This window comes from Macrobrachium rosenbergii, chromosome 26 (assembly GCF_040412425.1).
Source record: "Macrobrachium rosenbergii isolate ZJJX-2024 chromosome 26, ASM4041242v1, whole genome shotgun sequence".
Classification (NCBI taxonomy): domain Eukaryota; kingdom Metazoa; phylum Arthropoda; class Malacostraca; order Decapoda; family Palaemonidae; genus Macrobrachium; species Macrobrachium rosenbergii.
The window spans coordinates 30,408,060-30,428,316 of record NC_089766.1 but is presented as its reverse complement, the minus strand read 5'-3'; the positions used below and the strand labels follow the sequence as shown (position 1 = coordinate 30,428,316).

At 40.5% G+C, this 20,257-nt stretch overlaps 2 pseudogenes; both read left to right on the top strand.

The window, feature by feature from the left end:
• The window catches only part of LOC136853124 (cytochrome c oxidase subunit 1-like), an 8,097-nt pseudogene extending 4,232 nt beyond the window's left edge, over nt 1–3,865 (top strand).
• A 639-nt stretch (nt 3,866–4,504) lies between these two features.
• On the top strand, nt 4,505–5,427 carry LOC136852794 (cytochrome c oxidase subunit 2-like; annotated as a pseudogene).
• The last annotated feature ends 14,830 nt before the right edge of the window (nt 5,428–20,257 follow it).

Sequence of the window (20,257 nt, the reverse complement as noted above, 5' to 3'; positions counted from 1 at the left end):
TATATATATATATATATATATATATATATATATATATATATATATATATATATATATATATATCTTTCTTCTTTTTACTTTTAACGTGCTTTTATTCCCATTTTTTGTATGGGGTAAGTTACCATGCCTCTTTTGAAGGACTTTTTTGATTTGGCTTTTTAGGGTAGACCTGTGGTCTCGATCGCTGCCCTGCCTGACATTCGCTAGACCCCGGGTAGCGTATGTTTCATGTATCATACCCGACCCAACGCCCTTTCTTCCCAGCAGCGAAGTTATTGCGCGGGTATGGCGAGAGTTCGAGACGTGAGATGTTTGTTATGTTTTTAGAAGGTGTTGTAGTGGCTTTGTTTTGTGCGTGTATTTAGTCTGTAACATCCATTTGCTTTTTTAAGCAAACCCTATCCGTTGATTACATATATAATCCCCGGGATGTCTACACGATAGCAAGTGTCTGCCTCTCTGATCAGTCGGCTTGCGGGTTTGAACCCGCGCCACAGACCTCTACTTAAGTCCAGGCTGCTGCTGTAACCGACTGAGCCATCGAGGCTCTAGTATATATATATATATATATATATATATATATATATATATTATAGTATATATATATATATATATATATATATATATATATATATATATATATATATATATATATATATATATATATGTGTGTGTGTGTGTGTGTGTGTGTGTTGTGTGTGTTTGTGTGTGTTGTTGTCAGGTTCAGCTTCTTTGCTGGAACGATCTTGTTAAGGTAGTTCCCTTGTTTCTTTCCTCCAGTGTTTTTGTCAGACTGGCGAGTTTTCTTCTGTCACAGGTGTGAGTGACAGCGGCAGTCAGGTTTTGGGTGGCAGACAGATCGTTTCTGGCGACACTCAGCCAAGAAGACAGCAGCGTGTTCTGATAGAGCAGCGGAAGTCACTTTGTTGGGTAACAGCTGTGGTGGACCTGTTTAATTCGCGGAGGATGAGGTCTCCACGTGTGTGATTTGGCTTCTGCAGTGGCAGCGAGAGGATATTGCGACGGTAAAAGACTGTCAGACGAGTCGGCTAGTTCATTTGTGCTGAGGATGCGTTCCTGTTTTGACAGCTAATTGTTGTGTTCGATGATTCGACCGATTATATCTGGGTTATGCTTATCCTGGAGTGGCGATTTAATGATTGCCTCGACAATTCTTCGGAATTTGTCTGTTTTTGTTTATGCTGCTTTGGTGATATGTCACCGTTATTGTTATGCTGCCTATCTTTGAGTTTATTGATTTCACTGTTTGTATTTATATTTTGTTGGTGCTCATTGATTTTTGATGGCTGCTGTCAAGCATTTATTTTCATTTATAGATATTTATTATTTTTCTGCCTGTTGAATAATGTAAATTATTCAGTGATCCTTTGTTTGAGCTTAAATGTGGCTATTTATGTTGATGATCATTTAGTGTCTTTTCACCACCTGAAACCTGTACTCACTTATAAATATGTACATTTATATGAGTAATTCTAAGTAATGTAGACACAGCTGCTTTTACCTTGAAATTGGTTTTCCACAGTTTTAGGGCCTTTGATGAAGAAGCAGCTAGTTATCTTGTGGGGGTCAACTGTTATTTACATCTCATTCTACCCATCAGTGATGGGGGACTTTGGGATTACGGCACTGGTGGAGACATATGTCAACAGAGCAGCCATGTTTGTGTTCTGGTAAAGACCAAGAATACACCACCTTCAGGGAGCCATATGATCCAGGGAGGAGAAGTTGTGGGTAGGTGGGTTACTCCGTGGTGGGCACAAGGCACGTGTGAGTATAAGTGGGTGGGGGCTGACTGATAGGTAGAGTCGGACATAAATAACAGCATCACAAGTCTTGCCATTCATGAAAAACACTAAAACTGTAGGAAAACCACAAATAAAAGCAGCCATGTCCCAATACTTGACTACGAAACTCACAAGCTGCGTGAGCGGGGTGGTAGGGGTGACATGCGAGAGTTGCCGGATGGGCGATGTGCAAGTGACGTCATGAAATGGACATGACATGAAGATACAGGACGTCCGCCTTGTAAATACGGATACCAAGAGACATTGATTATGAAACACATAAAACCATATCGTGGAAATAAATCAGAAAAGTACAGAAACTGACCTTAGAGGGGTGGAAGGTATAGATCCACCGCTGCCTTAAGGAATGCGTGAAACCTGGTTTTCGGGTCCTCTAAATGAATTTTAAAATAGGCCACTGACAGGTAGCCAACAAAGTTGTACTTTCTGCGTCCATACCTGGGCGTTATGTCACGAAGCTCCCTCCACCGCCTTTCAATGGTGTTGGTATGGGCATCGGTCACTGGATCTATGAAAGTCATAGAGTGATTAACTTTTAAGTGGATGCAGCCTTCATGACTTAAACAATCGTATGCTTTCCAGCAGTCCAATAAGATCGTGGTCCCTGGCACAATATAATCTTTTTGGATCTCTGATATTAGAGTTTTGCTGTTTCCCTACTTTCAATGGGAACAACAAACAATTGTCTGTTTCACAACATATACCACCAAAGACCCACTGCCCTCTATAACCCTCCCAACTTATACTTTCTTTTGCCAAATTTAGCTTCATCTATTTTCTGCTGTTGTAAGGCCTCCTATTTTCTGTTTCCTGATTAAACCACCAGTTTACAATTACTTTGAAAGCTACACCAGTCATTGATGGCTACATCACTTAAATTCAATTCAGTCCTAACAACTTTGTAACTAAAACAAATTACTAGTGAACAGATAACAAAATATCAACACAGTTTCAATATCCAGTTTCGAAACAGAAAACCAGGTGCCTTGAGAGACTTGCTGTAATTACACTTTTTCTGCCTTATTTCAGGCCAACTATTCTTCTATACTCGAATCTCGATCACCTCTCTCACCTTAAAATCACCAAAAATAACAACATTCAGACCCACGCATTCGCAGAGAATGGCAGTATTCAGACTAATCAACCTGACACCAATTCTGTTCCCCCTGGCCCTTATAATTCAATTCTAAGGTTTTAAGTTAATTAAACTAGTAGCCTTCAAAGTTCCCAACAAGAGTATCAGTCTCTTAAACCTTATAAGCTACAGTATAGTCCATTTTCAGGATTGCAGCCTGACATCTTAAGCTAGCTTCATAGCCTGGATAAGAGACAAATCCAGCCGCCGTTTACAATCTATTACCTTTATCAGCCACCAACCCATGCAACGTTGGCTTTTCTCAACAAACCATAAAGACATTTGGAACTCTATGTTCATCTTCCCGGAGCATGAGCAGGCACAGTGGTGCATCCATAAGACTTTAATTCGGGCCGAGAGTTGAGTCAACCACGGCAGATTAATCAGGAAATTATCAAATCTACAATGTAATTATTACTGCCCATGCATTCGTAATAATTTTCTTTATAGTTATACCAATCATAATTGGTGGCTTTGGCAACTGGTTGGCATCGCTAATACTAGGGGCACCAGACACAGCATTCCCGCGAATAAATAACGTAAGATTCTGACTTTTACACCCTCTCTAACACTACTTCCCTCTAGAGGAATAGTAGAAAGAGGAGTTGGTACCGGATGAACTGATTACCCACCCCTAGCAGCTGGCACCGCTCATGCAGGGGCCTCAGCAGACCTGGGTATTTTTTCACTCCGGAGTCTCCTCAACATGCGAGCCCCCGGGATAACTATAGACCGATTGCCCCTATTCGTGTGAGCTGTATTCTTAACGGCCATTCTTCTTCTCCTCTCTTTACCAGTTTTAGCTGGAGCCATCACTATACTTCATATAGATCGAAACCTAAACACATCTTTCTTCGACCCTGCTGGAGGGGGAGTCCCAATTCTCTACCAACACCTATTCTGATTCTTCGGACACCCAGAGGTATATATTCTAATCCTCCCAGCCTTCGGTATAATCTCCCACATCGTAAGGCAAGAACCAGGGAAAAAAAGAATCATTTGGGACACTAGGAATAGTGTATGCCATAATAGCAATTGGAGTTCTTGGATTCGTCGTCTGAGCCCATCACATGTTCACTGTTGGAATAGGCGTAGACACACGGGCATACTTTACTTCTGCCACAATAATTATTGCTGTGCCAACAGGAATCAAAATTTTCAGATGACCAGCCACCCTCCACGGCACACAATTCACCTATAGCCCCTCGCTAATCTGAGCCCTAGGATTTATTTTCCTATTCACCATAGGAGGATTAACAGGAGTAGTCCTAGCTAACTCATCTATTGACATTTATCCACATGACACATATTATGTAGTCGCCCACTTCCACTATGTTTTATCAATAGGAGCAGTATTTGGCATTTTCGCCGGAATCGCCCACTAATTCCCGCTATTCACCGGAATATCACTTCATCCCAAATGATTAAAAATCCACTTCACAACAATATTCATTGGAGTGAACCTCACCTTTTTCCCTCAACACTTCCTAGGGCTAAATGGTATACCTCGACGATATTCAGACTACCCAGATGCCTACACAACATGAAATGTCGTATCTTCAATTGGTTCATCAATCTCCCTAATCGCAGTATTAGGATTTATCATAGTAGTATGAGAAGCTCTGACATCCAAACGACCTGCCTTATTCTCCCTATTCATACCAACCTCTATTGAGTGACAACACAACTTCCCACAAGCAGATCACAGATATATAAAAATCCCCTTAACAGCTAACTATCTAAAATGGCAGATCATTGCATAGGATTTAAGCTCCTAATAGGAAACCTAGTTTCTTTTAGAAATAATGGCAACATGAAAAGCTCTTAACCTCCAAGATGCAGCATCTCCTCTCATAGAACAACTAATCTTTTCACGACCACGCAATACTAGTTCTGTCCTCATCACCACCTAGTCGGATTCATACTCTAATCTCTATTCTTCAACTCACTAACAAATCGAATTTTACTGGACACCAAACTATCGAGACAATTTGAACAATCCTACCTGCAATTATTTTAATCTTTATTGCTCTCCCATCCTTGCACTTATTATAATTACTTGACGAAGTAAACAACCCTAGGGTAACTCTCAAAGCTATCGGACGACAATGATATTGAAGATACGAATACTCAGATTTCACCCAAATCAGGTTCGACTCATGCAAAGTGTCAAGACAAGATATCACAGAAAGAGAGTTTCGACTGCTAGAAGTGGATAATTGAATCATCCTACCGATAAACACCCAAATTCGAGCTCTAATTAGAGCAGGAGACGTTATTCACTCATGAACAGTTCCAGCCCTGGGGGTAAAAGCAGATGCAGTACCCCGACGACTTAATCAAATCAGATTTCAAATCAACCAACCGGGGCTATTCTACGGGCAATGTTCAGAAATTTGTGGGGCAAACCACAGGCTCATACCAATCGTCGTGGAAAGAACCTCAATTAAATCATTTTTAAACTGAATTTCATCTAACAGTAATAACTCATTAGATGACTGAAAGCAAGTGTAAGTCTTTTAAACTTACAATAGTAGTTACGCCTACTTCTAATGATTAAAATTAGTTAAACCATAACACGAGCTTGTCAAGCTCGAATTATTACAAAGTAATATTTTAAAATCCCTCGAATAGCCCCCCTATTATGACTAAACCTGTATATATTTTTCACAGTAATACTAGCTCTAATTATTATCTCAAGATACTTTATCAAAACACATATTAAAATTGACCCTCACGTAACTCCTATGAAGACTTACCAAGCAACCTGAAAATGATAACAAACCTATTCTCAAGATTCGACCCAATCTCTAGAATTAACCATACAAACTACAGTTTTGGCATTGTAGTGGTTTTGGAACATAAGGTCTCAGTTCTCTGCTTTGGCTCATGGTTTTAATTCTTAAAGGTAATTCATGGCTTTCAAATTTTATCTTTGCTATTCTCAGTGTTTTTCCATTACTCCGTCTACTGGCTATTTCGCAATGTTGTACATTGTTGTGCCTTTTTTTAAGGAAATCAAGCAATATATTCTTGTCTATTGGTTCTTCGTCATTATTAGGGAGTACTATGGTACCCTGTACACTGTTCATATTGTCATTTTTTTTATATGTACCTTTATGTTATTAATATATTTTTTTATAGTTAAGTAATTTTCTGAATGATTTTTGTTGTGGCTTCTGTCAACCACATCTGATCTTTTAATTGTTTGAATGACATTTCAGTAGTTGAATATCGATTCAAGAGTTTTCTAATTTCAATGCTGATATTTTCTTCTCCGTTTTTAAGGTCAGAAATCTTGACCAACTTCCACTCCCAAAGAGGGATCGAAGTGAGTCAAGGTTTGGTCAAGATATTTTTTTTGTTTACTGTGTAATGGAGCATAGGGTTCCAGTGTAATTGCATCAGTATTTTTATTTGACTTTTCCAGAGAAAGGTTGTCAGAGGAGGTTCCAGCGTACGTCAGCTGTGCGGAGTCATTACCAGGAAAGGGCCCAGGGGTACTTAAATCCTTATGATCACTTTTCATAGAGACTGGAGACAAAATTATATATATATATATATATATATATATATATATATATATATATATATATATATATATATATATATATATATATATATATATATATATATATATATATATATATATATATATATATATATATATATATATATATATATATATATATATATATATATATATATATATATATATATATATATATATATATATATATATATATATATATATATATATATATATATATATATATATATATATATATATATATATATATATATATATATATATATATATATATATATATATATATATATATATATATATATATATATATATATATATATATATATATATATATATATATATATATATATATATATATATATATATATATATATACATACATACATATATATATATATATATATATATATATATATATATATATATATATATATATATATATATATATATATATATATATATATAATAAAAAAATAGAACCTGAAAACCTTAAAAAGATATCATCAGCCTTTCATGGAGCTTATTCTTCCACCAATGGCACAAGCGAGAAACGACTCCCAAACGTCCGCTCCCTACCCTACCCCACAGGGGATGGCACAACATGATTAGAGTGGCCCAAGTGTAAGCAAAACCCGCTTGCTAGGACTGACAATATTACTAGAATGCAATCATTCCCACCCTAATCATGTTATGGGCAAACCAAATAGAATGCCGAGAGTCCTGTCCCCAAAACCAGACCCACCCTGGATTCCGTGGTCTAGCCCTAAAGAACAGTTCCGCCTTTGAGTTATAAATGTGATAACTCTCAGGTCCGAACATAATCGGGCAGTTGATGTTTTTACGTTTTTCCGTGGTTTTAGTTTGAAATATGCTCTGTGAGACAGGCAACAACGATTTAAGGTAATTTAGCCTTGTGATTCTGACTTCGTGGGTACAGGAAAACGTAAAAAAAGAGGAAAACAAAGGAGAATTTCATACGAGCATAGGGCTCTTGTTACTGAGGGAAATATTACGTAAAACACGTGGGCAAATTTAAAGGAGTGTATTTACATAAATGATATCAGTACGGGAAAGAGGAACTCAAGTAGATTACTATCCTGAAGGAGATTCCTACGGGATTGAATGAAACTGGGGGATTCCAGACACAGTCCGAGAAGCTTCCACGAAATAGGATCCTCTGAAATGAGAGATATGCACATTATATGCCAGTAATGAAAACAGACAAAAGAATAATGAATTCGAAGCTGCACTGAGGGTGCCAAAGGAGTAATAAAGAATTAATACTGCCGAAGCAAGAGGCGCACGGACATTAGACAAGGGAGATTTCTGGCTTTCTCTTTAAGAAAATATTACGAGACAAAAGCGTGACTGAAATGGGGCTCTTCCAGGGCACTTTACCTTAGCAGATTTTCCGAGGGCGCGTAGAAGGCGGTCCGTGGATGACTTGCGATTCCGAGGGCGAGTTTCTTCCACGTGGTGAGATGCAAGGGCTTCCGTAAAGGGGCAAGGCGATGGGGACTCCTCGAAACTCCAAGCAATGGCGTGTGGGCTCGAGGAATACGGTCGAAGGGCACGAGGAAAAATATACTTTGGAAAGGGCTACGTGGTTAGGATGCAAGGGCATCGATGGGGCCAGGTGATGGGGCCGTCTTCACAAGTTCACTCCATATCTTCCAGCCCGCGTGTGTGTGTCGACCTCGTGGGTTTCTGCTTTTTATCCCCTCCTATGGGGCAGGGGGGCGTCCAACACAGATGCTTTGACTCATTGCACCTGCTGCCCGCAGGGGAGGTTTTGGCCTGTAGGAGAAACACCCAAGCCAGATTACTTTTGCCTCGAAGGAAAGATCTTTATCAAAAATGGGAGCGCCTTTAATCTTTTTAACCCTTGTTTTTAAGTCGATAGACAGATGGTCTATCGATCGGCCGGCTGGCAGTAAATGAACAACAACAACAACAAACAAAGGGGGAGGCAGTTTGCTAGCGAATTCTTGCTAATCATAATACCTCCCCATACAAGATGATGTACATACCTCCTTCGGGTGTGTACATCGATATTCAAGAATGAGCGGCAAGTGCTTTACGTTAATCTACATTCTGCCTTGCAATGAACTTTACTCCTAAGGGTTTTATGAAGCTGTGACATTACTTTTAATAACACATTGGGACAATTTTCGTTAACAGAACGCAAAGTGATTTAAACACTTGCAAAAGAATAATTACTTTAGATTTGGTTACCCACTGGTAACCTTATAATGTGACTCGAACAATTGTGAATTATAGAACCACGTATATGAGGCTATGGCCAACAAATGAAAAGAAAGGTTATTGTTCAAGAATTAAAATACACGGTTACTTAATTTTAGATAAAATGCATGCGGTTAGTACAATCTGCCTTGAAGAGGCTGTGTAAATTAAAAACAGCGTTTATTTTTGTAAATGACATCCCCTTTTACGCGATACTGTAATGACTATACATATTCGCATTGATAATTTATCTTCGTTTTAACGTATTTTTGCTTAGCCAGCCCCACACGGATTTTGACAGCCCGTATGCGGGCGAGAGTATTCGCGAGGTTTTAATTCGCTAACCTTAAACTATGCTAATTTTATGCGTCCACTGCCTACTCAATGTTATGACGGGCGAGCAGACAAAAGATGTAGGACAAACAGAGATCTTATAATGGAAGGGGAAAAGGGATAATAATAACAAAAGGAAAATTACCAAGACGTTACGAATGAAACTTGACCGCATATGAACGGCGGGACACGTCCCTCAGAGCTTACGAAAGGGGCATTTAAATCACAAGGACAAGAGTTTATGACTCGCAATTCATTAAAATTAAAGATAAATAAATAACTAAAAGAAAGTAAATGATATTGGCAGAAGAACTAAGGGAAAAAGAGTGAGGGCTTTATTGTGTTAGGCGGGAATTTATTGTCCTTCGCCTATAAATTACGGCCCGGACTATCCTTTCAGTCCCAGGGCGAGAAAAGTGCACCCGAAGGGCGCAACTCCTTCAGGAGGGGCTGACACGCACGCCCGGTGCCAAGGTATGGGCGCAAGGGCGTGCCACTTCTCACTCTGTTATTCTTAATGATTTATACATTGTGAGGGGAATGGTATAACGTATTTAATTGCCTCTTGTGGGGATAATTTAAGGGAAGATTAATAGAAGGTGATAAGAGATAGAAGTTCCTGAGGAACGGAGGAAGATAGAGGAGGGTCTGACGTCCCCTTCTGGATTAGGGGTGCCAAGACCTTCGAAAAATGAAATGGCGGCACAGGTGCCATGGGAGCTCTAGAGCTCTTTGTAAATTACCTGGAATGTCCCACGCCCGTGGTAATTTCGCCTCGAGTCTTTCTTAATGGGACAGTCGTCCTCGGCCGGGAAGCGGAGGGCCCGCGACAGGAGGGCGGCACGGAGTACCACCTGGGCCTGCTGATGCGACAGCTGACGCAGGGAGTGTTCCGTGCGGGTTCTACCATGATCCGTCGCGGCTCTTGTAGTTCATCGGCCAAGTGAGATATGGCAGAATCCTGACTTGCAATTGCGTCGGCGACGGACTGAGGCAGAGAGGAGGCGGTCGGGGGTGGCGTGAGCGGCTTGCAGGTATCGATGACCAGCTCAGGCACGGGTTGCGAGGCCGCACCTGCAGGTGAGCTTCCGCGGTGGTCGGGAGGAACCGTCTCTCTGACCGACGCTGGTAGCGGTGCCAGGCCGGGGAAGAGAGGGGTCCTGAGTTGGATCCCGTGAATGGAGATCGGCGTAGCGCTCTGGCGCTGGCACTAGGGCAGAGTCAGGCGCTATCAGAGGTTTCTTGGGCTCGTCGGTCAGGACGGACGAAGCTTGGCCCTGCTCGGGGCATGCAAGTGGCACCGGCAGGAAATTGGCATCTCCTGAAGGGAGATCTGATTGGGGCCCTGGCACTGGCACTGAGGCAGGGCCAGGCACTGGAATTGGATCGGGAACCGATCGAGGGGGCCACTGTACATTGTACTCAGGTGGCACTGGTGGGGACTGCATGTCCTCCTGGTACCCAGGGGGCGCCAGTCTTGGCTGAGGGAGAAGCGGGGAGGAAAACTCGCGCCCGCGGAATGATTCGGGGATGGGACCCCTAGATTGTCGTGATTTCGGTGGGGACTGAAAGTCCTGTCCCAGGATGACGTCATAGCCTCCGGGGAGATGGCTTGCTACTGCAAGATTGCAAATTTTGGATTGGCGAGGTCTTGTGACTCTCAATTGGACCGTAGGGAATATCATTTTAAATTGATTTATTCCTCGATCGTGACGAGTTTTCGTCTATTGACGATAGCTCCGTAGGGAACTCTGTCCCTTCGGATGAGGGAGATTTGTGCGTCCGAGTCCTCGAATGCAGTGACTTTCGGCGCGGGCTGGCTCGCTACCCCGTGGAGGGGCCACGTATACAGGCCCTTCGGCGGAGGGCCTAATGACTTGGGATCTGTGACGGCCAAGGCGACGGTGGGAGTAGTTGATTTATTATTGCGTGGGCATTTCGCCCATGCGGAGAATGGCCATAGACCTTGCACGCCGTGCAAAAGGTCTGGCTGAAATCTTTCCGCGCTGCCCCTGTGGAGGGCGCGGGCGAGTTATTTGTCGGTTTTTCTGGGAGAGAGAGGAGCCGGTTTCTTGTTCGGCACTGTTCGGAGGAATGCCCCGTTTTCTTGCAATAATGGCAAGTTAGGGGCTTGCCCGAGTTCCCATTTTTGTGGGAATTTGAACCTCCGAGGAGGGACGGGGGATTTATCTTCCGCCCCATGGATCCTTCTTGAGGGTGGTGAGTTTCCCACATGTCTGCTATTCGGCAACACTCGGTGAGTGTTGCTGGGGCTTTTTCCACTATATGAGTGGCGAGGGCAGGAGGGGCGTAGCGCAGGAAATGCTCGAATTTAAACCGCTCGAGTACCTCGGCGGTGTTAGTGGCTCCTTCGGAATCGAGCCATTTTGTCAACGCCCGCTCCGAATGGTACGCCCAATCGGACCAAGTCTGGCCTGCTTCTCTGGGCTGCTCTCTCCAACGTCTCCTCCACCGCTCAGGGGGTAATCTCGTACGCCTTCGTAACTGCTTGGCGACGGCTTCCCAGTTTCCCGATCGTCTGCGGGAAGGGCGTGGTAGGCAACGAGGGCCTTTCCGCCCAGGAATTTAGTGAGAACAAGGGAGAGTTCCACGGGGAGAGATCGCAGCACTCCAGGACTCTTTCGGCCCTTTCAAGCCATACTTCGGGTTCGGACTCTGTCCATTTTGGCATGAACGAGTGAGCTTGGCTGAGGGCACTCATCACCGCGGCAGGGGGCGGGGGGGTGGCGGGCTGTCGTTCTAGCATCTGGAGCTCGTGGGGCGCTGTCGCTCTCGATCTTCCCATTCTCGTTCCTCCCTTTTCTCTTGGGCGATTCTGTCTCTCTCCTCTCGTTGTTCTCGGGCAATTCTTTCTCTCTCTGCACGTTCTTTATCCTTCTCCTGCTCTTGAGCGATTCTGTTCTCTCCTCTCGTTGTTCTTGGGCATTCGTTTCCTCTCTCTCTCTGCACGTTCTTTATCCTCTCCTGCTCTTGGGCAATTCTTGCCTCTCTCTCTCCCTCACGTTCTCTCTCCTCTCTTCACGTTCTCTTTGCTCTCTCAGCCTTGGCATCGTCCACTCTCTCTTGAACCCATGCTCTCAGATCTTGCCCCGATAGTCCCATGTCCTTCCCAGCGGACATGTAGAATTTGAAATCCTCGTTTTGTTGGGCTCTGGTATTAGCCATCTTGGAATAATGGGTATAGGATATGTCTGAAAAGACTCTTTGTTAAAATTGGACGTGTCTTGGAAAGACGTGGTTGTTCTTGGCGAACGAAGTTCTAATATGCGTCTCGGAAGACGTAGTTGGATTTTGTCACGCCGGACTTGGCCGGCTGTAGCGTGAAGTTAAGGAGTTGTTCTAACGAACTAGAATGATCGGTCCCGTAAGGGCTTAGATGTGTGAACTACACTATATAATGTCTCAAAAGTACTTAATTTTGGGTTCCCGCAGGAATGAGAAATTCTCGCCACGTGCGACGTAGAATTTTGTATGAGTCTCTGAGGACTGGAATTTGGAGAAATTCTCGCCACGTGCGACGTAGAATTTTAGGAGTCCCTGAGGACTGGAGTTTGGAGGAATTCTCGCCACGTGCGACGTAGAATTTTAGGAGTCTCTGAGGACTGGAATTTGGAGAAATTCTCGCCACGTGCGACGTAGAATTTTAGGAGTCTCTAAGGACTGGAATTTGGAGAAATTCTCGCCACGTACGACGTAGAATTTTAGGAGTCTCTGAGGACTGGAATTTGGAGAAATTCTCGCCACGTGCGACGTAGAATTTTAGGAGTCTCTGAGGACTGGAATTTGGAGAAATTCTCGCCACGTGCGACGTAGAATTTTAGGAGTCTCTGAGGACTGGAATTTGGAGAAATTCTCGCCACGTGCGACGAGAATTTTAGGAGTCTCTGAGGACTGGAATTTGGAGAAATTTCGCCACGTGCGACATAGGAATTTTTAGGAGTCACTTAGGACTTGAATTACGATTCGTCCCTTAGGACTTAGAAATTACTAACGGGAAACCCAAAAGAAAAATGTATGCTGGGAAATGAATGGGAAAAAAAAATAAAATGCTACACTGGGGCATGGGCGGGGTGGGGGTGCAGGTCGTTTGGCCAACACCGAGGAGGATAACAGTACAACGGCCTAGTAATTTTCCCTATAAGCGGAGTTTAAATTTCGCCTTCCTAACACCTAACTCGAATTCTAACTACACTGAGAGAATTTCAGCAATGCAAGCTGACTTCGTCGTGTCCCACGTGGGAATTTTATTCGCGCCTAAATAACAGTTCGCTAATTCGAAATGCGTAAATTTAGTAAAATTTATCACAGAGGAATTTCTTTCGCACTATTCCTCAGAAGCAAGAATATGGCAAGGATTTTAACACAGAGGAATTTCGCACTGTTCCTCGAAGCAAAGGATGGTTAGCACTGGTTATTTCCTAACTACCAATCCTGAAAGGCATGCATTAACGAATCTAATACGGCGGTTCTTTTCTCTCAGTGATTACATGCGTCCCTATTTCTAATTCCTAGGAACAGTCACGATTGTAAAAGGTTTTGCTAAGATAAACACATTACTTACGTGGAATTTTCTGGATCTGTGTGCTGGTTTTACACATAAGGTTCGTAATTGTCTCGTACCCAGCTTAGCTTTGCTAATAGCTGATCTGGCAAGTTGCAAATGCAATAAAGCAACGCTAGGGAACTGCAACTGCAAAACGAGATCTATGGCCAGGTCGCCATTTTTACGTTTTTCCGTGGTTTTAGTTTGAAATATGCTCTGTGAGACAGGCAGCAACGATTTAAGGTAATTTAGGCTTGTGATTCTGACTTCGTGGGTACAGGAAAACGTAAAAAGAGGAAAACAAAGGAGAATTTCATACGAGCATAGGGCTCTTGTTACTGAGGGAAATATTACGTAAAACACGTGGGCAAATTTAAAGGAGTATATTTACATAAATGATATCAGTTCGGGAAAGAGGAACTCAAGTAGATTACTATCCTGAAGGAGATTCCTACGCGATTGAATGAAACTGGGGGATTCCAGACACAGCCCGAGAAGCTTCCACGAAATAGGATCCCTCTGAAATGAGAGATATGCACATTATACGCCAGTAATGAAAACAGACAAAAGAATAATGAATTCGAAGCTGCACTGAGGGTGCCAAAGGAGTAATAAAGAATTAATACTGCCGAAGCAAGAGGCGCACGGACATTAGACAAGGGAGATTTCTGGCTTTCTCTTTAAGAAAATTTTACGAGACAAAAGCGTGACTGAAATGGGGCTCTTCCAGGGCACTTTACCTTAGCAGATTTTCCGAGGGCGCGTTGAAGGCGGTCCGTGGATGACTTGCGATTTCCGAGGGCGAGTTTCTTCCACGTGGTGAGATGCAAGGGCTTCCATAAAGGGGCAAGGCGATGGGGACTCCTCGAAACTCCAAGCAATGGCGTGTGGGCTCGAGGAATAAGGTCGAAGGGCACGAAGAAAAGTATACTTTGGAAAGGGCCACGTGGTTAGGATGCAAGTGCATCGATGGGGCCAGGTGATGGGGCCGTCTTCACAAGTTCACTCCATATCTTCCAGCCCGCGTGTGTGTGTCGACCTCGTGGGTTTCTGCTTTTATCCTCCTATGGGGCAGGGGGCGTCCAACACAGATGCTTTGACTCATTGCACCTGCTGCCCGCAGGGAGGTTTTGGCCTGTAGGAGAAACACCCAAGCCAGATTACTTTTGCCTCGAAGGAAAGATCTTTATCAAAAATGGGAGCGCCTTTAATCTTTTAACCCTTGTTTTTAAGTCGATAGACAGATGGTCTATCGATCGGCCGGCTGGCAGTAAATGAACAACCAACAACAACAAAGGAGGGGGGGGAGGCAGTTTGCTAGCGAATTCTTGCTAATCATAATAATGTCCTACCAAAGTTACCACTATTAATTTTAGCTTCGGATATAAACCCAATCTCAGCTATGATATCTTTTCCTATTTAGCAGGTCCAATAAATTTTAGGAAAAGTGGAAAATTCCGCTAAAATTCATCCAAACAAATATATCATCAAATATGAGACACTTGGTCTCAAACCTGGGAACAAATTCCTGGGGTTCAAGAGCCCCCTCACCACGTCAAGGTGGTCCAACATCGAGGGGGAGTCTCGATACAAGTTTTTGTTATATTATTATAGTTATTATTAAAGTAGTTTAGTTTTTGTCGTAAATTAGCGGAACATTTGTATACAAAGGTAGTTTAGGTGCCGGTGGTATTTCAAGTTTTGATGGAAAATATTATTTAGGATTTTGTAAAGATGTTTGTAAATAAGTTGAGATAGGAAACATATATTAACAAAGTACTGATGGAGGTATAGAACTTCATTACGAAAACTGTTCCAGTCAGATATTAAGTTAAAGGCCCTGTGGAAGAGGGTAGAGAAAGAGTTAAGCTTAAAATGAAAATTTTAAAAAATTACTATAAAAATTAGAACCCAAACCAATAAAAGTTTTATTTCTAAAAACCGTAATATTAAAATGATCATCACGTCTAAAAACCATTGCATCTAAGAGGGCAGTTTGTTTTCATTTTCATAATCAATCATAAACTTGCTATTTGGATGCATGTTGTTAGCAAATTCGAGGAAATGTTCTTAGATTATCAACACAATCCGCCCACGAGTTAGTCGACTTCGTATTAAAACTAAACATATTTTTGCTTTACTTTTTACTGTGAATCATATCAGTAGCTATAGTAGTTGAGATAGATTTCGTGTTTTCAGTGCGCAACGAAATCTATTGCGAATAAAATTTAAAAGTATGAGTTTTAAACTGATTGTTATATGTCTATTGTTGATAAGTAATATTGAAAGATTTTTTTTAACAATGATGATATGATAAATAAAAAAACTATGAGAATCACGTTTAGCCACCTAAAGAATCTATTTGCCACGATCATGCCTTTTGTAATGTACTGTCATGCCATTTTTCGTAAATTTAGAACGCTAATTGCGTATAAAATTCAGAATCTCTGATACGTGGAAAGAAATGGATTTCTATTGTTTTCGTTGATATGCCTCAAATGGATCGTTTCATTTATAAAAAAATTGGGAAACAAGTTTGACAGGACACTTTAATCTTACCATTAACTCCTTTTGCTCTTCGATTTTACTGATTTTTTGAGCAGCGATAGTTTAATGATTTAACTTCCCTCCCCTCTACCTTTCCTCACTCTTCCATCGCCCTTTCCCCAGATTCCCCCTTCCCTTTTCCCTTCTTTTTTCCTCCTTCTCTCCTTCTGCCTCTCCTCCTTTCCCTCTTCCCTCCCTTTCCCTCCCCTTCCTTCCCTACCTGTCTGTCATTCAGAGTTTTCTGGCAGTTGCCTGTTTTGTTGGTCAGCTAGTGATTATATATATATATATATATATATATATATATATATATATATATATATATATATATATATATATATATATATATATATATATATATATATATATATATATATATATATATATATATATATATATATATATATATATATATATATATATATATATAGAGAGAGAGAGAGAGAGAGAGAGAGAGAGAGAGAGAGAGAGAGAGAGATAGAGAGATATATATATATATATATATATATATATATATATATATATATATATATATATATATATATATATATATATATATATATATATATATATATATATATATATATATATATATATATATATATATATATATATATATATATATATATATATATATATATATATATATATATATATATATATATATATATATATATATATATATATATATATATATATATATATATATATATATATATATATATATATATATATATATATATATATATATATATATATATATATATATATATATATATATATATATATATATATATATATATATATATATATATATATATATATATATATATATATATATATATATATATATATATATATATATATATATATATATATATATATATATATATATATATATATATATATATATATATATATATATATATATATATATATATATATAATATATATATATATATATATATATATATATATATATATATATATATATATATATATATATATATATATATATATATATATATATATATATATATATATATATATATATATATATATATATATATATATATATATATATATATATATATATATATATGTGTGTGTGTGTGTGTGTGTGTGTGTGTGTGTGTGTGTGTGTGTGTCAGGTCCGGTCGTTTGTTTGCTGGAACGATCTTGTTAGGGTAGTTCCCTTGTTTCTCCTTCCCTTCAGTGTTTTTGTCAGATTGGCGAGTTTTCGTCTGTCACGGTGTGAGTGACAGCGGCAGTCAGGTTTTGGGTGGCACCGTGGCTGACAGATCGCTTCTTGGCGACACTCAGCCAAGAAGGCAGCAGCAGCGTGTCCAGATAGAGCAGCGGAAAGTCACTTTGTTGGGTAACAGGTGTGGTCGACCTGTTTAATTCGGCGGGAGGATGAGGTCCTCTACATGTGTGATTTGACTTCTGCAGTGGCAGCGAGAGGATATTGCGACGGTAAAAGACTGTCTCGACAAATCGGCGAGTTCATCTGTGCTGAGGATGCGTTCCTGTTTTGACAGCTAATTGCTGTGTTCGATGATTCGACCGATTACGTCTGGTTATGTCTATCCTGGGTGGCGGTAAATGATTGCCTCGACAATTCTTCGGAATTTGTCTGTTTTTGTTTTATGCTGCTTTGGTGATATGTCACCGTTATTATTATGCTGCCTATCTTTGAGTTTATTGATTTCATTGACATTATTATGATTGTTTATTTCATTCATATTGGTGTAGAGCAAGTTTATGGCTCTGGAAATTTCCTGTTTGCATTTATATTTTGTTGATGTTCATTGATTTTTGATGGCTGCTGTTAAGCATTTATTTTCATTTATAAATGTTTATTATTTTTCTGTCTGTTGAATAATGTAAGTTATTGAATGATCCTTTGTTTGAGCTTCAATGTGGCTATTTATGCTGATGATCATTTAGTGTCTTTTTGTCACCTAAAAACTGTACTCACTTATAAATATGTACATTTATATGAGTAATTCTAAGTATGCAGGCACGGCTGCTTTTACCTTGGAAATTGGTTTTCCCTACAGTTGTAGTGCCTTTGATGAAGAAGCAGCAGTTATCTTGTGAGGGTCAACTGTTATTTACACTTTTTCTGCCTTTTTTCAGGCCAGGGATGTAAGTCTTATTACACCTAAAAGCCATCTTGTTGAGGTCAAGGTGGCACTCTTTGTGGCAATGCCCACAGAAAACTTGCTTCCTTAACAGGCTGTGATCTTGACAGAGTTTCACTAAACGTTCGTACTGTCCAGCGTAATACAACACAAAATCCTTATAGTTAAGGTAGCAATTACCACACGTCCGGGGAAGGGTAAAACTGTTGATAGGTTCAGAAGACCTGGAAGTAGAAGGAATGGCCACAGACATGGTACGGACTTAAGTGATGGAGCCATGGAGGTGGAAGCCGGAAGGTGACAGAGGGAAGCCGTGACAAAATTTTGGAACGAAAGAGGCCCAGTCCAGTGGGGTGGGGGGTGAATATATAGGCTTGTGATTGGTGGAAAGCAGGCAGGGGGGTCAAGTGTTGCCATAACATAACGCAACTTTAAATTTTTCACGAGAATTTATGAAATGCATACAAAACCTTTCTTCTTTTAGGACAAGATATGAACATCAGTAAAATGTTTGACAGAAAAGGTGTGGTAGAATGGTGGTACGCACCTTATCCCCACTGGACAAGGTTCTTGGCAAGATAGTATGTTCTTTTAGGTTACTTAGTACGTAACAGGGTTAGGGTTTCCCTCAGGTGAAAGGTAAAGTATAGGCTATGAAAACTAGTAAATGGTTTCACAGCAACGGGGTGGTGGAAAGGAGCTTCGTGCCTTATCCACTTTTGACAAGATTACTGGAAGCATGTATGTTCTGGCAAGAGGTAATATTGCGCTGCGCGCGCCCGCCACAGGGGTCACGGTAGGCTAGCAATCAAGTAATTAGCACTTGTCAATAACCATGGTTGATGACAGCAAGGGTATTCGGAAGTTAAAAACAGTTTACCAAAAATAAGCCGTGCCTAATGTTGATGATGCCTTTGATAGAAGGTAGGAGAAGGTGCACCAGGCAACCAACCCCTTAATGTAGAGATACGTTAAGAAAGAACAAGTCTATCAAGCACTCAAATGAACTGACAGGCTACAGCATAGTGGTGTTCGTTTAAGTAAACCCTGAAATATTGACTGAAGAGAGAAAAAACGGTAGTAACGAAAAAGAGAAGTAAAAACATCATAGGAAATGTAATAGAAACATAACCGGTTTACAGAAAAGTAACATTATAACACCGAAAAAAGAGATGTTTTGTCATGATTGTGTATAGCTTTATGAAATGATGCTACATACACAGACGGAGGGAAAGGAACGCAAGGAAGAGAAGCGAGAGATAAAACGATAATAAGGAAACAGTGAAATACAACCACTAGGAAATGTAATAAAAACACAACAGTTTTAGGAAAACATAACGTTATTACACGGGAAAAGAGCCAAAAGCCCCAATATGACGTCATGAAACCCCCACTTTCACGTCATAAACAAGTAGGTATCGAATTGTCTTCAATTTTTGGCGAAAAGCTCCCTTACAACATCCCGCATGTGCAATAGCTTAGAGGAGAAAAGTAGTAGTAGTTGGAGAAGTTTGCCTTTGCACCTGCTACCGATGTCGGTGTATTTGTCGTTTATTTGCGGCCGTTTCTTTGCGTTTGAAATGCTGTATAGAGCAGGAAATACCATAATAACATGCTAAAACCTCCTCCTGTGTTTTACCCGACCCATAACCCCGCTTTCCCATCAGTCCCCCTTACCGTAGGATAGAGTTGTCGCCGTGTTTCCCCCACCCAAAACCCCAGATTCCCATCGGGGTCCCCCTTACCGTAGGGTAGAGTTCACAGGTAAATTGTAAGTTAATTACAGCCGACCGCAAAAATTAACGTCAAATTGTTAATAAGCATCCAAAACACTATAAGAAACTGCCATTTCTCGCTAAATACCCGCCGTGTACCTATAACTTAGTTCTACCTTTATATGTAATAAATTAG